Consider the following 15,612-nt stretch of genomic DNA (forward strand, 5'->3'; position numbering starts at 1 on the left):
TACCCAAAGTACCGCACAACGTATATATATGTCGTATTGGGTGAAGGGGTTAATAAAATAGCGATGCTTCATTAAAATTGTCAAATATTAGGGTTTCATATTTAGTAAATATTTTTAATTTAGCAGGGTATAAAACTATAGCTTGAAAGCTAGCTTCAATGATTTTAGTACAAAGGGGTGCCATCTCCTGTCTGCAGAGAAGTCTAGAAATAGAAATACCCTGCCTGATCAATAAAAAACGGTTGTTTGTCTATACATTCTCATCTGTATTTTCTCTTAAAAAAACAATGTACATTCCTTAATAATAAATATATATATATATGTCTATGTTAGTATGTGTATATACACAAACACGTAAATATATATATATATATATATATATATATATATATATATATATATATATATATATATATATACAGAATCTGTTGGCGCTTTATAAATAAAGAATAATTTTTTATATATATATATATATATATATATATATATATATATAATTTTTTTATTATTTATTTTTGGTTGTAGCATTTTAAACCATTTTTGTTTTTTCTTTATATTTTAATATCAGGGATACAACAGTGTACCGTTAAGTACACAACATCACAGACAACAAGCAACACACAAAAAATAAGTAGATAACATTTAGATCTCACGTATATCAACTCCATAAAGGAGTTATATATTAACACAGTAGGTTAAGTATTCTGTACCAAAAAACAAAAAAGTGGGGAAAGTGGGTGGGAAGCTGGGACAGACAGGGTGATGGAAAAATCTGCTGCATAAGGTAGGTGTGGGTTCTGGGAGGATGGTATTATCACAAGAGGAGTTTGATGAGGAAATGAAGGGCCAGGAGGGTTGAGGGATGCCTCCTTAGGGGTCTAAGCTAGGTAGCCAATGAGTGTTGAACATGGTTTACCAGTAGGTCCATATAATTTCAAACAGGTCTGAGTTTTCTAAGGAGTAGAACACATTTTTTCCATGGAGTAAATATATGCCATAACTTTAATTATTTCTGGCCAGGAGGGGGGTTTAGTTTTTTCCATGATCTGGAAATGGAAAGTTTTATAGCTGAAAAGAAGTATATGCTTAAGTATCCATGGTGCTTAGGTAGTTTGTAGGAACCTAAATGAAAGAGGGCCACTTCCGGAGACTTAGGAAGGGGGATCCCTAGTCTGGATAGTGTAATGAAACAAGTGTCCCAAAGTGGTTTGAGTTTTGGGCAACCCCACCAAATCTGTATCATATCACCTATGTGGTCACAGTTTCTCCAGCATTGAGGAGAAGCAGTAGGGAACAATTTAGCTAATCTGGCTGGAACATAATACCAGTGTGTGAGTAACTTACAATTTGTCTCATATTTGGTAATACAGTGGATAGCTTTTTTAGTTAATAGGAGTGTATGTTTCCAGACCTGAGTGGGGACAGATATATTCAATTTCTTCTGTTATGTGCGATCAGTCCACGGGTCATCATTACTTCTGGGATATAACTCCTCCCCAACAGGAAATGCAAGAGGATTCACCCAGCAGAGCTGATATAGCTCCTCCCCTCTACGTCAGTCCCAGTCATTCTCTTGCACCCAACGACTAGATAGGATGTGTGAGAGGACTATGGTGATTATACTTAGTTTTTATGACTTCAATCAAAAGTTTGTTATTTTACAATAGCACCGGAGCGTGTTATTACTTCTCTGGCAGAGTTTGAAGAAGAATCTACCAGAGTTTTCTACTATGATTTTAACCGGAGTAGTTAAGATCATATTGCTGTTCTCGGCCATCTGAGGGAGGTAAAGACTTCAGATCAGGGGACAGCGGGCAGATGAATCTGCATTGAGGTATGTAGCAGTTTTTATTTTCTGAATGGAATTGATGAAAAAATCCTGCTATACCATTATAATGACATGTATGTATACACTTCAGTATTCTGGGAATGGTTTTTCACCGGAACTACTCTGTTAAAGGTTACTAATCCTTTTAATAAATATTGTCATGTTAAACGTTTTTGCTGGAATGTAGAATCGTTTACATTGCTGAGGTACTGAGTAAATAAATGTTTGGGCATTATTTTCCACTTGGCAATTGTCTGCTTTAAATTGTGACAGTTTCGTTTCTCCTCACTGTTGTGTGTGAGAGGGAGGGGCCGTTTTTGGCGCTCTTTTGCTACGCATCAAAAAAAAAAAAAAAAAAAAAAAAAAAAAAAAAATTCCAGTCAGCTACTATTATATTTCCTGCATGATCCGGTTCACTGACAGATCTCAGGGGTCTTCAAACTTCTTTGAAGGGAGGTACATTCTCTCAGCAGAGCTGTGAGAATTTTTATTGACTGTGAATAAAAACGTTACTCTGTAATTTTTTATGTCAAATTTAGTTATTTACTAATGGGAACAAACCTTTGCTAAAAGTTGTGTTATTTTAAACTTGATGCTTTAACTGTTTTTTCAGTTCATTATCTCAACTGTCATTTAATCGTTTAAGTACCTCTTTGAGGCACAGTACGTTTTTTGCTAAAAAAGATTATAACCAGGTTGCAAGTTATTGCTAGTGTGTTAAACATGTCTGACTCAGAGGAAAATATCTGTGTCATTTGTTCCTATGCCAAGGTGGAGCCCAATAGAAATTTATGTACTAACTGTATTGATGCTACTTTAAATAAAAGTCAATCTGTACAATGTGAACAAATTTCACCAAACTGCGAGGGGAGAGTTATGCCGACTAACTCGCCTCACGCGGCAGTACCTGCATCTCCCGCCCGGGAGGTGCGTGATATTATGGCGCCTAATACATCTGGGCGGCCATTACAGATAACATTACATGATATGGCTACTGTTATGACTGAAGTTTTGTCTAAATTACCAGAACTAAGAGGCAAGCGTGATCACTCTGGGGTGAGAACAGAGTGCGCTGACAATACTAGGGCCATGTCTGATACTGCGTCACAGCTTGCAGAGCATGAGGACGGAGAGCTTCATTCTGTGGGTGACGGTTCTGATCCAAACAGATTGGATTCAGATATTTCAAATTTTAAATTTAAATTGGAGAACCTCCGTGCATTACTAGGGGAGGTCTTAGCAGCTCTCAATGATTGTAACACCATTGCAATACCAGAGAAACTGTGTAGGTTGGATAAATACTTTGCGGTACCGGCGAGTACTGACGTTTTTCCTATACCTAAGAGATTAACTGAAATTGTTACTAAGGAGTGGGATAGACCCGGTGTGCCGTTCTCACCCCCTCCAATATTTAGAAAGATGTTTCCAATAGACGCCACTACTCGGGACTTATGGCAAACGGTCCCTAAGGTGGAGGGAGCAGTTTCCACTTTAGCTAAGCGTACCACTATCCCGGTGGAGGATAGCTGTGCTTTTTCAGATCCAATGGATAAAAAATTAGAGGGTTACCTTAAGAAAATGTTTGTTCAACAAGGTTTTATATTACAACCCCTTGCATGTATCGCGCCGATTACGGCTGCGGCAGCATTTTGGATTGAGTCTCTGGAAGAGAACCTTAGTTCATCTACGCTAGACGATATTATGGACAGGCTTAGAGTCCTTAAACTAGCCAATTCATTCATTTCGGAGGCCGTAGTACATTTAACCAAACTTACGGCTAAGAACTCTGGATTCGCCATACAGGCACGTAGAGCACTGTGGCTAAAATCCTGGTCAGCTGATGTTACTTCTAAGTCCAAATTACTTAATATACCTTTCAAGGGGCAGTCTTTATTTGGGCCCGGGTTGAAAGAAATTATCGCTGACATTACAGGAGGTAAGGGCCACGCCCTACCTCAAGACAAAGCCAAAGCTAAGGCTAGACAGTCTAATTTTCGTCCCTTTCGGAATTTCAAAACTGGAGCAGCATCAACCTCCACTGCACCAAAACAGGAAGGAGCTGTTGCTCGTTACAGGCAAGGCTGGAAACCTAACCAGTCCTGGAATAAGGGCAAACAGGCCAGGAAACCTGCTGCTGCCCCAAAAACAGCATGAACCGAGAGCCCCCGATCCGGGACCGGATCTAGTGGGGGGCAGACTTTCTCTCTTCGCTCAAGCCTGGGCAAGAGATGTTCAGGATCCCTGGGCGCTGGAGATCATATCTCAGGGATACCTTCTAGACTTCAAATTATCTCCCCCAAAAGGGAGATTTCATCTGTCAAGGTTGTCAACAAACCAGATAAAGAAAGAAGCGTTTCTACGCTGTGTACAAGATCTGTTATTAATGGGAGTGATCCATCCAGTTCCGCGGTCGGAACAAGGACAAGGGTTCTACTCAAACCTGTTTGTGGTTCCCAAAAAAGAGGGAACTTTCAGGCCAATCTTAGATTTAAAGATTCTAAACAAATTCCTAAGAGTTCCATCGTTCAAAATGGAAACTATTCGGACAATCTTACCTATGATCCAAAAGGGTCAGTACATGACCACAGTGGATTTAAAAGATGCTTACCTTCACATACCGATTCACAAAGATCATCAACGGTATCTACGGTTTGCCTTCCTAGACAGGCACTACCAGTTTGTAGCTCTTCCATTCGGATTGGCTACGGCCCCAAGAATCTTCACAAAGGTTCTGGGTGCCCTTCTGGCGGTACTAAGACCGCGAGGGATTTCGGTAGCTCCGTACCTAGACGACATTCTAATACAAGCTTCAAGCTTTCAAACTGCCAAGTCTCATACAGAGTTAGTTCTGGCATTTCTAAGGTCGCATGGATGGAAAGTGAACGAAAAGAAAAGTTCTCTTTTTCCTCTCACAAGAGTTCCATTCTTGGGGACTCTTATAGATTCTGTAGAGATGAAGATTTACCTGACAGAAGACAGGTTAACAAGGCTTCAGGATGCATGCCGTGTCCTTCATTCCATTCAACACCCGTCAGTGGCTCAATGCATGGAGGTGATCGGCTTAATGGTAGCGGCAATGGACATAGTACCTTTTGCACGCCTACACCTCAGACCGCTGCAATTGTGCATGCTAAGTCAGTGGAATGGGGATTACTCAGATTTGTCCCCTACCCTGAATCTGAATCAAGAGACCAGAAATTCTCTTCTATGGTGGCTTTATCGACCACACCTGTCCAGGGGGATGCCATTCAGCAGGCCAGACTGGACAATCGTAACAACAGACGCCAGCCTGCTAGGTTGGGGCGCTGTCTGGAATTCTCTGAAGACTCAGGGATTATGGAATCAGGAGGAGAGTCTCCTTCCAATAAACATTCTGGAATTGAGGGCAGTTCTCAATGCCCTTCTAGCTTGGCCCCAATTAACAACTCAGGGGTTCATCAGGTTTCAGTCGGACAATATCACGACTGTAGCTTACATCAACCATCAGGGAGGGACAAGAAGCTCCCTAGCAATGATGGAAGTATCAAAGATAATTCGCTGGGCAGAGTCTCACTCTTGCCATCTGTCAGCAATCCACATCACGGGAGTGGAGAACTGGGAGGCGGATTTCTTGAGTCGCCAGACTTTTCATCCGGGAGAGTGGGAACTTCATCCGAAAATTTTTGCCCAAATACTTCGACGTTGGGGCAAACCAGAGATAGATCTCATGGCGTCTCGCCAGAACGCCAAACTTCCTCACTACGGGTCCAGATCCAGGGATCCGGGAGCGGTTCTGATAGATGCTTTGACAGCACCTTGGAACTTCGGGATGGCTTATGTGTTTCCACCCTTCCCGCTGCTTCCTCGATTGATTGCGAAAATCAAACAAGAGAGAGCATCTGTGATTCTAATAGCGCCTGCATGGCCACGCAGGACTTGGTATGCAGATCTAGTGGACATGTCATCCTGTCCACCTTGGTCTCTACCTCTAAGACAGGACCTTCTGATACAGGGTCCATTCAAACATCAAAATCTAACTTCTCTGAAACTGACTGCTTGGAAATTGAACGCTTGATTTTATCAAAGCGTGGTTTTTCTGAGTCGGTTATTGATACCCTGATTCAGGCTAGGAAGCCTGTTACCAGAAAGATTTACCATAAAATATGGCGCAAATACCTATACTGGTGCGAATCCAAACGTTACTCCTGGAGTAAGGTTAGGATCCCTAGGATATTGTCTTTTCTACAAGAAGGTTTAGAAAAGGGTTTATCGGCTAGTTCATTAAAGGGACAGATTTCAGCTCTGTCCATCTTGTTACACAGGCGTCTGTCAGAAAATCCAGACGTCCAGGCCTTTTGTCAAGCTTTAGCTAGGATCAAGCCTGTGTTTAAAGCCGTTGCTCCGCCATGGAGTTTAAACTTAGTTCTTAACGTTTTACAAGGTGTTCCATTTGAACCCCTTCATTCCATTGATATAAAATTTTTATCTTGGAAAGTTCTGTTTTTAATGGCTATTTCCTCGGCTCGAAGAGTCTCTGAGTTATCAGCATTACATTGTGATTCTCCTTATCTGATTTTTCACACAGATAAGGTAGTTCTGCGTACTAAACCTGGGTTCTTACCTAAGGTAGTTACTAACAGGAATATCAATCAAGAGATTGTTGTTCCATCCTTGTGTCCAAATCCTTCTTCAAAGAAGGAACGTCTTCTACACAATCTGGATGTAGTTCGTGCCCTCAAGTTCTACTTGCAGGCAACTAAAGATTTTCGCCAAACTTCTTCCCTGTTTGTCGTTTATTCTGGACAGAGGAGAGGTCAAAAAGCTTCTGCTACCTCTCTCTCTTTTTGGCTTCGTAGCATAATACGTTTAGCCTATGAGACTGCTGGACAGCAGCCTCCTGAAAGAATTACAGCTCATTCTACTAGAGCTGTGGCTTCCACTTGGGCCTTTAAGAATGAGGCCTCTGTTGAACAGATTTGCAAGGCTGCAACTTGGTCTTCGCTTCATACTTTTTCCAAATTTTACAAATTTGACACTTTTGCTTCTTCGGAGGCTATTTTTGGGAGAAAGGTTCTTCAGGCAGTGGTTCCTTCTGTATAATGAGCCTGCCTATCCCTCCCGTCATCCGTGTACTTTTGCTTTGGTATTGGTATCCCAGAAGTAATGATGACCCGTGGACTGATCGCACATAACAGAAGAAAACATAATTTATGCTTACCTGATAAATTCCTTTCTTCTGTTGTGCGATCAGTCCACGGCCCGCCCTGTTTTTTAAGGCAGGTAAATATCTTTTAAATTATACTCCAGTCACCACTTCACCCTTGGTTACTCCTTTCTCGTTGATTCTTGGTCGAATGACTGGGACTGACGTAGAGGGGAGGAGCTATATCAGCTCTGCTGGGTGAATCCTCTTGCATTTCCTGTTGGGGAGGAGTTATATCCCAGAAGTAATGATGACCCGTGGACTGATCGCACAACAGAAGAAAGGAATTTATCAGGTAAGCATAAATTATGTTTTTTGTTCCCATTTCAATATGTGTGGAGCTTTATCAATAGGTGACGCCCCTTCCATTAAACTATAGTGAATTGACATAGGTTTGCCTAGACTAAACCCCTACTGCCATCTAGATTCCCACAATGTTAGCTGAATGGGAGGAATGGGCTTAATTCCCCAACTAGTTAATAGGTTAATTACTCAAGAATATTCAAAAACCAAATACGGTGGCACCTGTGTGGATTGCCTAATTTGGTCTAGCTTAACAAAATGCCCCTGTGAAGAGGTGGACCATAGGTCTGATACCCTTTCGAAGCCCAAACGGGCCCATATGGCAGCGTGAGAGTCAGGAAGGCCTGTGAGAAGGCCTGATAAAAGTATTGATGGGAGAGGGATGGGGAGCTATCAGTTTATAATGCCTAATCTGATCCCATGATGAGAGGCATTCTTTAATTATTAGGTTGTTGGTCCAAATGAGATCACGTAAGTAAATGTTAAATGGTAGCGGGGCCTGCTCAATTCCCTTCCATTAAATATGAAAGTCTTTGACTCCCCATTGAGAAATATGAGTGAGCATTGCCGCCTCAATATATCTAGAGATAGATGGAGAGGCAACCCCTCCATGTAGTCTAGGGTACTGCAAAATGTTGTGGACTATATGTGGAGGTTTCCCCTGCCATATGTACTTCATATATTCACTTTGGAACATTTGTTAGGGTACTTGAATCGGGAGGCACCGAAATAAATAGGTCAGTTTAGGAAGATAGCTCATTTTAAGGGTTGCAATGCATCCCAGCCAGGAAATGGAGTTGGAGTGACATTTTTGCCTAAGTGTTCTTAGCTCGGTTAGCAAGGGGCGTTAATTTTCATTTTTTAATTTGGGGAACATCACTTGATAATTTAATTCATATATATATACACACACACACACACTCAAAATTAAAGGACCACTCAATGCAGTAGAACTGCATAATTAACAAGTGCACAATAAAAAGACAATTACACCTACTCTGAATTTCAAATAAGCAGTAGAGTTTTTTTCGGACAAATTTATTTTTTCTCCCATTTTCTGCCCCCCTATCATGTGACAGACATCAACCAATCACAGACTAGCATATGTATAGCCTGTGAGCTTGTGCACATGCTCGGTAGCATTTTTCCCCCTAGAAGGTGTATAGAAAAATATTGTGCAAAATTTGATAATGGAAGTAAAGTGTCTATAAACTGCAGGTTCTTTCTGAATCATAAAAGTTTATTTTGACTTGAGTGTCCCTTTAAACATGCATGATTCAGATAGAGCATTTCTTTTTAGGACACTTTAAATTAACTTCTTTTGGATGTGCTTTGTTTTCTTTGTATCCCATGTTTAAATAGAATATCCACATATCCTCCACTAGTGGGAGCTCGCTGCTGAATGGGGCCTGCACACATTTATCTCTTGTGATTGGCTAACTAGATGTGCTCAGCTAGCTCCCAGTAGTGTATTGCTGCTCCTATATATGTATCTCATATGTATCTAATAACTTGTTAATATTATACATCTGTTTGCAACTAAGTTCTGTTAAGTTATCAATTTCCATCAATAAAAACATAATATAATGCTGTATTATAGAGCAAAGGCGTGGAGATACAAAAGAGATCCCCACTGAGAATGCGAGAATAGCACTCACTGTCCTAACTCAAAGAGGCGGAATACAATTACCTAAATTAAAACATAACTTTTAATAAGTGATAAATAAAAAGGGTTTTGCCAAAAATTAAAAACCTAGGATTGAGTGGTCATAGGTAATTAAATGGGCCTCTGTGGTATGATAGACAGAATAATTATTAAGGTAATAACATACGCACATTTTCTTGTGTTATTTGAGGTATAATGGGTATATGTTAGTTGTTATATCTCGCTCATAAAATCTGATAGAGGTAATTAAATTTTAATACCCTGGTCGAATATACCATCTAAAAGATAGAGAGTGGAGTACACCTAGAGGGACTGCCAGAATCAGTATGAGAATGAATATTAATATAATGTATCTAGAGTCACCAAAGGGTAAGTTTGTGAAGTATTACCAGATAGTGGATATGTAATGCTTGAACACATGTGTGTATATATTGTTATTTGTTATTGTGTGCTGTTTATTGCATCAGCAATAGTTATAGTCCCAAGTGATTTTGTGTATTCACTTATTAATTGTACACCTGTGATAACTGGGTTAGTAATGTACCAATTCCAGTATGGGGCTGTAGAGTATAAGCACTATTATAGATTATAATCAATTGCCATATGTAATCTATTAAACTGCATTACTGTGTTGAAATGTTATAAAGGATAATTGAAGGATAGAAAATATGAGGTGCTTGAACACGTTTGCTTTATTATTGATAATACATCAGTCACAGTCCTTCCTCATATTTCTTGTTAATATTGGTTACCCAAGTTAACAGAGATCTATGTATATAAATATCAAATTTTGTATCGCAACAGCGTGTTTGGCTTGTAGTAAATTGTCACTACGTATCTGAGGTAATTACTTGGATCAAATTATTTAGTTATATGGAAACCCTCTGTAGCGTCAGGTAGGTATAATGCAGAGTAAGATCACCAGTAATGCTAAATAGAAAGTATCGTATTCACATTGGGTTCCTTGAGCCCCAGAATAAACAAGTAATAAACAACAGATTCTATTGGAGTGTATGTTCTATAATAGACACGTTATTGTTCACTTAAATTATAAAAGTGAACAGTGCGCCAACAAATACAGTGCTAAAATGTTACTATACCATGTGATATATATAAAAATATTACATATAAATTAAAATGAAATATATGTCCCAAAAAAATGTCAATGGTTTGGATTGGTAATAAACCCAAAATGTGAATGTTCAAATGACTTAGCTTGTATAGCTACATCAGTGTAACTTGGTAGACCCTAAGGGGGTCAGAGTACTCCCTCAGGTTTGATCAAATGATGGCTCGCGGCTTCTTCAATACTTTTGCTGGTGTCCCAAAAGAACAAAATCTGTAGAAATATAGAATGAGAAAGAAGGCGCCACCATAGTGTACGATCAATGGATACAAACAAGCTTCAGAAGCGCATGAAAAACTGGTACTTACAAGCTCCCTGACACTTGAGAAGTGTCACAAACGCCTTCTGGAATTTTATGAGTCGTCCAGCTAACTCCCACTGCCGTCCGTATTGACCCGTTCTTTGGGGTATTCAAATGAATGCCGGATAACTTGCTCTCCCGGTTACAGTCTGCTTTAACAGGCTTCAATCTTAAGTTGGAGGTAGCCTAACCCGGTAGGCTCTTGTGTGCAGTGGAGACCGTAAGGCACCGTAAGCAGCACACACCAAAATGTATATAGCTAACTATTGGAATATGATAAAATAATATAAAATAAAGTTCGTGGATCCAACGTCTTTATAAAACTTCACTTTATTTTATAACACAACGTTTCTCGGTCTTAGGTGACCGTTTCATCAGGTGTATATTGACATTAGTAAAACCACGAACTTATATAGCCGATTTTTCGGCGTCTACTACTGCCCATTGCGCATGTGTGGAGATGTTCACTTAGCTTGCTAGAGTAGCAATTTTAGTAGCAGCATTATCACAAAGGTAACCCCAGGTTGGCGGTTGTAACACAGTGTCATATAGGAAACAGTGTTGCGAGATAACCTATACTATAGGCAATATTATGATCTCATTCTATTTTTAGCGTTATTCAGTAATTTAAATTACGTTTATGATTTCCAGTACATAACTGATGTTGCTAGCCAATAGAGTATCAGCGGTCACCAATAATGTGTATGGTAACACAGCTCAATTACAATATCAGTATTGGCAGCCCTCCAGTATCAACACCACAACTAATACCCCATAATACTGAATGTTAGAATTACTAATGATTAGACCACTTATTCCTAAAATTAAAAAAAGAGCTCCCATAAGCTCTATATTAACACCTAACGCGTTTCACCTGTATAGGGCTTTAGCAAATGCGCGGTCCGCCGGTCTCTGGGAAATATAAACCCGGTGGGCACCGGAAGTTCCGCCTACTTGGGATTCCAATAGGATGACAGACCTGTTAATCACCCGTAATTGTGGAAGATTGTGTGGCATATTCTTAAGGAGGATTAATTGGAATTGTGTCTATATATGCTAAAGGTGGATTGCATCTAATATGAAAACTACAGCTGACCAATATTCCACTTCTAGTTACAATAGCATGGAATCTGGAAACACATTTGTGATAGTCGTTGCAAATTGTATATATATTAGATTAGGTGTTATTGTGTTTTGCTAAGGGTTAAATACAGTAAATAATATTTGCAACTGCCGAAAATTGGGTTTATATAATGCTGTATCCTGAGATATTTTAGGACACAACAGAAAATCTATCACATTTAAATAAACAGTTTATTTCCTCCTTACTTATCCATATGATAATCACACCCTGAGGGGGAGGCAGGGACTCTGTATTCATGTGACACCAGGGGGGACAATAGACATCTATATGAGAACAAAAGTCCAGGTGTGACCCTCTCATTGTCTCCCAACTGACAAGTTGTACTCATGTGAGTCACACAGAGAAAGGTGACACTCCCACATTAGTATAAATATCTGTGTAACACTCAGTGATATCACAGGAGGAACCAGAGAGACTTCATACTTAAAGAGCTTCTGCTAAACGGTAATATGCAAAACCTGACATAAATCTTTATTAACATTGTTGTGTTTTATATAATGACTAATCCTAAAGCCCGTCTACACGGGCCATATTTTTGCAGTACAGCGGTCCCACCCTTTGCTCTCCCTCCCTCTCTCTCTCTCTCTCTTTCCATCTCTTTTGCTCTCTCTCTTCCACTCTCTTTTGATCTCTCTCCCCCTCTCTTTTGCTCCACCTCTCTTTTGCTCTCTCTCCCCTTTCTTTTGCTCTTTCGCCTCTCTTTTGCTCTCTCTCCCCCCTATCTTTTGCTCTCTCTCCCGCCCTCTCTTTTGCACTCTCTCTCTCTCCCCCCCTCTCTTTTGCGCTCTCTCTCTCCCCCTTCTCTTTTGCGCTCTCTCCCCCCTCTTTTGCACTCTCTCTCCCCCTCTCTCTTTTGAGCTCTCTCTCTCTCGCCCCTCTCTTTTGCGCTCTCTCCGCCCTCTTTTTTTGTGCTCTCTCTTCCCCTCTCTTTTTTGCTCTGTCTCTTTCCCCTGTCTTTTCCCTCTGTTTTGTGCTCTCTCTCTCCATCCCTTTCTTTTGCTCTTTCTCTCCCCCCTTTCTTTTGCTCTGTCTCTCTCACCCTCTCTATTGTTCTCTCTCCCCTTCTCTTGTTCTCTCTTCCCCTCTCTCTTGCTCTCTCTCCCCCTCTCTTTTGCTCTCTCTCCCCCTCTCTTTTGCTCTCTCTACCCCTCTCTTTTGCTCTCTCTACCCCTCTTTTGCGCTCTCTCTCCCCCCTCTCTTTTGCGCTCTCTCTCCCCCCTCTCTTTTGCGCTCTCTCTCTCCCCCCCCTCTCTTTTGCGCTCTCTCTCCCCCCTCTCTTTTGCGCTCTCTCTCTCCCCCTTCTCTTTTGCGCTCTCTCCCCCCTCTTTTGCACTCTCTCTCCCCCTCTCTCTTTTGAGCTCTCTCTCTCCCCCCCACCTTTTGTGCTCTCTCTCGCCCCTCTTTTGCGCTCTCTCCGCCCTCTTTTTTGTGCTCTCTCTTCCCCTCTCTTTTTTGCTCTGTCTCTTTCCCCTGTCTTTTCCCTCTGTTTTGTGCTCTCTCTCTCCATCCCTTTCTTTTGCTCTTTCTCTCCCCCCTTTCTTTTGCTCTGTCTCTCTCACCCTCTCTATTGTTCTCTCTCCCCTTCTCTTGTTCTCTCTTCCCCTCTCTCTTGCTCTCTCTCCCCCTCTCTTTTGCTCTCTCTACCCCTCTCTTTTGCTCTCTCTACCCCTCTCTTTTGCTCTCTTTACCCCTCTCTTTTGCTCTCTTTACCCCTCTTTTGCGCTCTCTCTCCCCCCTCTCTTTTGCGCTCTCTCTCCCCCCTCTCTTTTGCGCTCTCTCTCTCCCCCCCCTCTCTTTTGCGCTCTCTCTTTTGCGCTCTCTCTCCCCCCTCTCTTTTGCGCTCTCTCTCCCCCCTCTTTTTTGCGCTCTCTCTCCCCCTCTCTTTTGCTCTCTCTCTCTCATCCCTCTTTTTTGCGCTCTCTCTCTCCCCCTCTCTTTCCTCTATTTTGCTCTCTCTTTCCTCTATTTTGCTCTTTCTCCTCTCTTGCTCACTCTTTCCCCTCTCTTTAGCTCTTTCCCATATATTCTTGTCTCTCCCCCTCTCTTTCTATCTCTCCCCTCTCTCGTGCCGACCAAGCCCGGCCCCGCCCACCACCCACCACGCCAGGTCACACCCTGCCCACATCTGACCATGCCCACTTTCGCAGCACCATGCTGCAAACAGCAGATTAGGTAAGGCCAGGTGTGTTTGTCCTCGCGCTGTCTCTACTGCGTATGACAGCTTCGGACAAACACACTTGGCCTTTTATGATATAGGATGAGAAAATATTGTTATGTATTTTGTTATGATAAAGATAAATGATTTTACTTCATATAAGAAACTGAGTTTATGTAAAAAAAACTCAACTGTAATTTAATTTGTTTTCTATATGTTTCATGCTGTGCTGATGAATTTATTGTTAGTTCTTTGATTCAAAAAGCTAATTTAATACTTAAAGTGAAGGTAAAGTTTTAATGCTTTGAATAGCTAAATGAAATTATTAATAGCACATTAAAATGGTCGCTAAGTTTATTTTTCTCTAATTTGTGAATTTCAGTATTTATAATACATACTAATCTTCCTACCGTTTCCGTCCAAACTCCTCCCCACCTCTACTTCCGTGTTATCTCTGATGTTGCGTATAGAGCGGTCCCACCCGCTCTATACGCATCTCCCAAGCGAGTGCACGATGATCCTACCTATTGTGCATGCGCGAAACGCCGATATAAACAACTACTGCGCATGCGATACTTTTCAATCTAGAGAATCAATGCGCATGCGTTAGTGTTTGTCCCAAGTAGAGCATTGTTATTGTTAATTTCGGCAAAGGTCCTGCGCAAAACGGGAGCGCACTTGTAGTCCTAAACGGAGGATAAGACAGGAGCGCATGCGCATTTAAAATATGGGGCGGGTGACGTAGAGCGACGGCCGCCTAACGGACAGATTTTCAATTGGTGCTTTTGGGAACGTGATCCAGTAAAAAAAAAAACACGCACAAAAAAAAAGTTGATTTGTATTACATTAAAATTGTGATTTCATACGGCGATAACTTTTTAAAACTTCCAATGTGAAGATGATGAATGAGACTTATATTTATTTGGCAAAAAGAATTTAATTCAAGTTTGTGAAACGGGTAACTTAACCTTCACTTTAATGATTTATAGCAGTTTTCAAGCTTGAGGAGGTCTGTCCAATACTACATTTGTGGGGGTTGCTTTGCTCCTGTTATCCAATGAGCAACAGATTTTTAAGTATCAGCCAATTAGAATCTTGTATTTCCCTATAGGTTTATAATTAACTGTAGAGCCCATATAAACCATTTTCATTTAATATTAGTGTGAAGCTGCTATTTGCTCCAGTAATAAATATCACTCAGCTTATGGCCCTGTTGTATCAGTCTCATCACATTTACTGATCTAATCATAAATATCTTGTGATCTGCATATTATTTTATTTCTAATGAGGTTATTTTATAATACATTTCTTATTTCTATTAGCTGCAGCTGTTTATCATCAGAACGTTTATCCCACTGATCTGTGACTGATTCTTGTTGTTAGTAAAGACCTTAGTGAGTGTATTCTGCACCTTCAGCTGCTGCTGTTTATGTCACATGATCAGACTTAAAGGGACAGTGTCCTGTAAATTTGGTTTTCACTTAAAAGAACAAGAACTGCAAATGTTTTTCATCATTTAAATAAATAATACAATTTTAAACAACTTTCCAATTTACTTCTATTATGATATTTGCTTATATATATAAAGATATCTTTTATTGAAGCAGCAGCAATGCACTACTGGGAGCTAGCTGAGCACAAAAAGTGAGCCAATGGCAAGAGGCTTGTATGTAGTGCCACTAATCAGCAGCTAGCGCACCATAGTGCATTATATGCTTTGCTACAAAGGTCCCCAAGGGAATAAAGCAGATTTGATAATAGAAGTAAATTAGAAAGTTGTTTTAATTTGAATAATAAAAGTGTAATTGTGACTTTGCTGTCCCTTTAATGTGTTTCTAATGACTTGTTTTACCGGTGTATAAAATAGTATAAAGTGTATGGGAAATTTCACCTTTAGGTTTAGTTTT

This window comes from Bombina bombina, chromosome 5 (assembly GCF_027579735.1).
Source record: "Bombina bombina isolate aBomBom1 chromosome 5, aBomBom1.pri, whole genome shotgun sequence".
NCBI lineage: Eukaryota > Metazoa > Chordata > Amphibia > Anura > Bombinatoridae > Bombina > Bombina bombina.